Source organism: Papio anubis, chromosome 5 (genome assembly GCF_008728515.1).
Source record: "Papio anubis isolate 15944 chromosome 5, Panubis1.0, whole genome shotgun sequence".
NCBI lineage: Eukaryota > Metazoa > Chordata > Mammalia > Primates > Cercopithecidae > Papio > Papio anubis.
In genome coordinates this window covers 157,164,871-157,171,173 of record NC_044980.1, presented here as the reverse complement: position 1 = coordinate 157,171,173, position 6,303 = coordinate 157,164,871, and the positions used below count along the sequence as shown (strand labels likewise).

Sequence of the window (6,303 nt, the reverse complement as noted above, 5' to 3'; positions counted from 1 at the left end):
AATATAGGTATATGGGAGTGTATGTGTTTATATACATATACATCCATATAAGGATTTAGAGAGCATCCTTTTTTTTTTTTATATGTATATAGAGACAGTCTCTCTCTTTTGCCCAGGCTGGAGTGCAGTGGCGCGATCTCGGCTCACTGCAAGCTCTGCCTCCCAGGTTCACGCCATTCTCCTGCCTCAGCCTCCTGAGTAGCTGGGACTACAGGCACCTGCCACCACGCCCGGCTAATTTTTTTTGTATTTTTTAGTAGAGATGAGGTTTCACCGTGTTAACCAGGATGGTCTCGATCTCCTGACCTTGTGATCCACCCACCTCGGCCTCCCAAAGTGCTGGGATTACAGGCCTGAGCCACCGCGCCCGGCCGAGAGCATCATTTTAAAATTCCCATTTCTGGGTCCTGCTTTAGAACTACTGAAGGTATCAGAATTATTGGACCACTCCAGGTAATTCTGATGATCAGGCCAGGTCTGAATAGCTGAGTTTGAGAACAGCTGTTCTAGCTTATGTAGTACTGGCTATTCATGCAATTAGTTTAAGTCATGACTCCATTTATCATTATTATAAAAATCCAGTGAACTGTGCTGCTCTGTTTATTATTAAAAATTTGTTTGCTACATTAAACAGTACATATTCTAAAAGAACTTTCGGAACATATTTTGAGGAATGGTGTATTGATTCAAGAAATTATATCATGTGTGCTATATGATGGTTTCTGTGGTAGAAACTCAAAGGAGAATGAAATAGAAAAGACCCCATCTCATGTAGATAATCCTCTCATTAGCAACTATTCAACTTTTCTCTTATGGCTAATTCCATAATACAGTAGTTCTCAAATTTGAGCATGTATCAGATAACCTGCAGGACTTGTTAAATCCGAGAGGATGAGCCCCATATCCACAGTTTCTAATTCAGTAGGTCTGGAGTGGAGCCCCAGCATGTGCATTTCTGACAAGTTCCAAAGTGATGCTGATACTATGGGTTGGGAACCATACTTTGGAGAACCACTGCTAAAAGGACATTTGGGTTTTTCTTCCACTGGCTGGCACAGGGTGAGATCCAACCCTGGGGTTTTCCTCTAGCAAGAATATAAGACTTTGTATGATCAGTACTAGTTTCATAACCTCTACCTTTTTATCCTGATACCTAAATCATATTTTATCTGAAATTGTACATATTCATTTAAGCATCTAAAATACTTTTTGGAAACCTGTCTGCTTCAATGTGGGAAGAAAGGTAATGAGGCAGAGACAGAACCTGAAGCTTATTAACCACCTGCAACAGGGCACCTAAAGTGAGTTTAACAATACTTTGCTTCCTCTGGGAATTATGCCCACCAAATGTAATTATCAGAGTGGCTGAGATCAAATGAGTTAATATTTATGAAAAATTTAAATGTAAAGAGCTATAAAATGTAGGTTACTTAGGGAATTCTTCATCTCATCTCTGATTCCTAGAAGAAAAACATAGAATATGTCTTCCTTGGCCAACTCAAAGAAAACCGCTCCCCTTTGCATTGGAAACATTGAGTTTGACCTCTTGCCTTCCAAATTGGTGCATATGTCAGACCTAGGACATGCTGTGCGTCACTCATTAAATGCCACTGTGGTGAGTGTCCCCTTTTGAACACAGCTGTGAGTCTCCACACTGTGGAGAGAAGCCAGACACAGGCTTTACATGCACCTCGAGATTCCTGGAGAACATATGCCATGTGTTTGTCATCTTTTCAGGAAAGCACTTCTGAAGAGCCCTTTAATGAGTTTCCTAGAGAAATTCTGAAGGAATCGTAATGCAACTAATCATTTCCTACCTTCCCACTGAACCTCTTATTAATTAACATGTTAATGCTCTGTTTGATTTCTTAAATTTAGTTTGAGAGACAGTAAAACAGCTATTTTCAAATTAAATTAAATTGAGTTGTGAGAAGATTTTCAACCGATATAGGGCTTTTTGTACTCTACTAATTCCAGTACTCATTAAGGTAAAAAAAAAAAAAAAAAAAAAAATCAATGAGCTTGGAAATGCAAGTGTTGATATTATTGTAGGGTAAATCTACTTCTGAATAACTTACTCCCTCCATGACAATGTTTTACCACGTATGCGACATTAGAAAATGCAAATTCCAGTATTTAAAGAGAGGGAAAATTTTCCAGAGTTACCATAAATGTCGCCCAAGTATCTGTTTGGGGAATTAACATGCTCATAAACTATAAAAATTAAGGTTTTTTTCCTAGTACAGTAGACATTCTTACCGTTAATAGGCTGCAATAATCCTTTGGTTTTCAATGGTATATTGCTCTCAGTTCATTGTGCAGATTTCAGGTATAATTAATTATCTTTTATCTTCCTCTAAGGCTTTTCCTTTTAGCAAAAGGGATTTGTTTTGACTTCTGCTCTAATGGAATCTCCTGGGAAGTGTCATATAAAATAGACCTTATCATTGAGCTATTGCAACATTATAGACCAATTGGTTTTCACTTACTCTTCCTCAATAAACAATTTTCAAATACCTTTATTTATATTGATTTGACTTTTTAAAATTTCTCCTCATGATTTTATGTTGAAACTCAGGATATCTTCTATTGCCAGTATTTGCAATTAACCATTTTTAGATTAGCATGCAGTAACAGATTTTTGAGTTGACACCAGAATTCCATACAGGAAAATTACCAACAGGAAAATTTTCCTATATGTGATGGAAATCTGGCGTCAACTCAAGAATGACATAAGTCTGTCAGTACTTCTCAAACTTGGATGATGTAAATTCATCAGTACTTCTCAAACTTTAATGGGCATCTGCATAACTGGCTGATATGGTTTGGCTGTGTCTCCACCCAAATCTCATCTTGAATTGTAGCCTCCATAATTCCCACGTGTTGGAGGAGGGACCAGGTGGGAAGTAACTGAATCATAGGGGCAGGTCTTTTCTGTGCTGTTCTTGTGACAGTGAATAAATCTCATGAGATCTGATGGTTTTATAAAGGGGAGTTTCCCTGCACACTCTCTCCTGCCTGCCGTCAGGTAAGATGTCCCCTGCTCTTTCTTTGTCTTCCACCATGATCGTGAGACCTCCCCAGCCATGTGTAACTGTGAGCCCATTAAACCTCTGTCTTTTACAAATTACCCAGTCTTAGGTATGTCCTTATTAGCAGCCTGAGAGTGAACTAATACACTGAAAGATCACGGTAATCCACAGATTGTGATTTAGTGGATGTGAGGTGGGGTCTGAGATTCTACATTTTTAACAAGCTTCCTGGTGATGCGGATGCTGCATTGAGTAGCAAGGGCTTAGATGACATTGATAATCCAAGAGGAACTGTAATATGATGTCTTTAATAGTTGCAACTCTCACAGATTTTCTGGCCACCAGAGTTTTCTACTCATAAACTGCACCTTCGGTTGGACCAATGTACTGTAGTAAAAACAGAAATCTCTCTCTCTATATTCCTAAAGTACAGCAGATTTCCTAAAGTACAGCTTTCCAAGCTGGAAAGATATTTTCAGGAGTTTTCACTGTATCCTCTATTTATAATTGTAAATTGTAAGATATTTGTAATTGTTTTTTTGTCTTAGCTTGCCATTTGACCAAAGCATTTTGGAAGCTCAGTCCAGGGCACTGTGGTGATTCATTCTATTCCACTGTGACAGAAGTTCTTCAGATATGTTCGTTCTTTAATCTTCATTGAGACTCTTGTGAAAGCGAGCATATACAAACATACTACAGCTTGGGGAGGTAAAAGCCTGTTTCATCTTACAGACAGCAGTCACGATGAGTCAATTTTTCCTAAACACCAATCGTATTTTCTAGGATCCCACAAGAAGCAAATGGACCACCAGACACCAACAAGTGTTTATGTCTCTTTTTAGAATATCTAAATATCGAAATGTCTTGACATCAAACTCTTTGTGCCTTCTAAGTGTTCAGTGAGGAATTTCATTTATATCTATAAGTTTTTGTTGTTGTTGTTGTTGTTACTGAGAAAGAAACTCTTTAAAAGAAACTTCTCCCTTTTCCTGAAAACCTCCTTCTGTTTGAAAGTGTGCATTTGAGTTCAGGGCAGTGGTTATCAAACCTTACTGTGCGTTAGAATCACCAGGAGGGCCTGCTAAAACACATCTTTGCTAGGTTCCAACTCTAGAACTTCTGATTCAGTAGGTGTGATGTAGGATCCAAGAACATGTATTCCTAACAATTTTCCAGGGAGGATGATGTTGCTCGTCCAGGGCCCACACTATGAGAACTACTAATTTAAGAAAATACGCTCCTCTTTTGTCCACTTCTCTAAGATGTTTTAACTAATTGTGAGAATGCTATATTAATAAGAAGAAATGTGAGACTCTCAAAACTTGAAACATCCAACAGATATCAAGGAGCACTGATTTCCCTATATCCCACCTAGGGAGAGGGATCGTTCCAGTAGCAGCTTACAGATCACTTAGCCAGGGCAGTTTTCTTGACCCCATTTATCAGGACAGTTTCCCTTGCAAAGACATAGCACCTGATAATTGATCTTCATGATGAGAATCACAATTGTAATTATACAATTATTTGTGAAAATATTTAATGACTGTATTCCCTATTGGAAGCTTAATCTTCTTAGGTGCCGTCATTGCCTTTGCTACTTTGACATTTGTTCAGCATCTAGTTTGGAGTTTGGCACAGTCAATGTAGTATCTGCCAAAATAAATTTTTGGAAAAACATTAGGATTCTTCCATTTATATAGAAATGGTGGGTTCTAAGAGCCTTAAATCAGAGATAGTATTCTCCTGCATCCATTGCCACAATTTTTTTAATTGACTATGACATTCTTGCATGCTGAACTCAGACTGCGCCCAGAAATGATCTTCAATACAGGCGGCTTCCACCAGTTGTAATATATGGCCTATGAGATAAAATCTAATTGCCATTGCTACAATGAATTCTATTCAGGATGGCCTTCGCTTTGTTCACTCAATATTCCCTGAGATTTTGCCTCTATCTTTGTTCGTGCTGTTTCATTTATCTGAAATAGCTACTTTCCTCCAAACACACTCCATTTGTTGAAAACCTATTAATTCCTTAAGTCCTATCTTGAGCACCATCTTTTCTGCCAAGCCTTTTGAAATCCCCTTAATTAGATGAAATCTCTGATGACTCTAACCTTACTCTACCTTACAACATAGTAATTTGTATGCTCGCCTTTACCTCCTTACTAAAATGGTCCTCCTTAAAGACAGGAAAAACGTATTCAACCCCTTACCATAACTTCAGTTATTAAACACATATACATTTGTCTCCTATCATGTGCCAGGCCCTGCGCTAAGTACTGGGGGTATAAAGCTAAAGGAGACCTAGCCTCTGTCTTAAGTAGGTCATCGTTTTCCAGGGCATTAAACAAACGCTTAAAGACGTGGTTGTAGAATAACACAGCAGATGCTATACCGGAGGCATTTACAAGTCACAGTGATGGGTTGAACAAATAAATGATCATCTCTGTTTGGGCTGGATGTGGTGAGTAAAGATATTAGAATGATCAGAGACAATTAAGTAAAATGCTTAAGAGATGGGTAGGAGATTTTACAGACATGGTAGATGTTTAGTTCCTTCCATTTAACCAACTTATTTGAATTGATCTTAATGCAGCTTGTAAAATTGAAGCTGGGAAAACAAACTCTATTTTATTTTCTTACTTCTCTTTAGTTTTCTGAATGCTGCATAAAGTTTTCACATATCCTCTATCTGGATTCTCCTACTGTTGACTGCCTTTCCACACTACAGTTTGTTCAATTCATTCACGCAGGCCTTGCCACTGTTATATAGACTCACCCTGGTTGCCCTGTGCTCTATAGTAGTTGCATTATTTCCAATAGGAAGTACCATAATAAGCCACATCAAACAGGTATTTGGACTGTGCTGAAGTAGATCCTCCTCTACCAACTTATATAATTGTGTGGGTTGAGGAAATGTGCCAACAACCCAAATCCAGTTTTCTGCTATAGGATGTAAGGGCTGCTGAAAACAATGTTCTCATCCGGGACAGAGGCAGTACAGTTATCAGAATCACTAGGAGATATATCATTAAGTGGCACAAAGTCGACACGACTTCCCTCTTTTAAAAAAATACCACCCAATCACCATTGAAACCTACTCCTCCCAAAATATTAAATGCTTCAGAAAGTCAATGAATGCAGCTTGATAAACTTAAAATTGCTAACTGAACTTCAAAATAATGCTCAGGAAAAGGAAGATGCCATCAGTTGAATAATTTGGGAATGTTTCTGAGAAATTAAAGATTGCTTTTCATCGAGTAGAAAA

The 6,303-nt window shown here is 38.2% G+C and overlaps 1 long non-coding RNA gene across 1 annotated transcript in view; it reads right to left on the bottom strand.

Moving 5' to 3' along the window:
* Nucleotides 1-298: 298 nt before the first annotated feature.
* LOC108586520 overlaps nt 299-6,303 on the bottom strand; it is a 63,855-nt gene continuing 57,850 nt past the window's right edge. The window contains exon 3 of the long non-coding RNA XR_001903934.3: nt 299-2,415. This is a non-coding gene — a long non-coding RNA (uncharacterized LOC108586520). The remainder of the gene's footprint in view (nt 2,416-6,303) is intronic.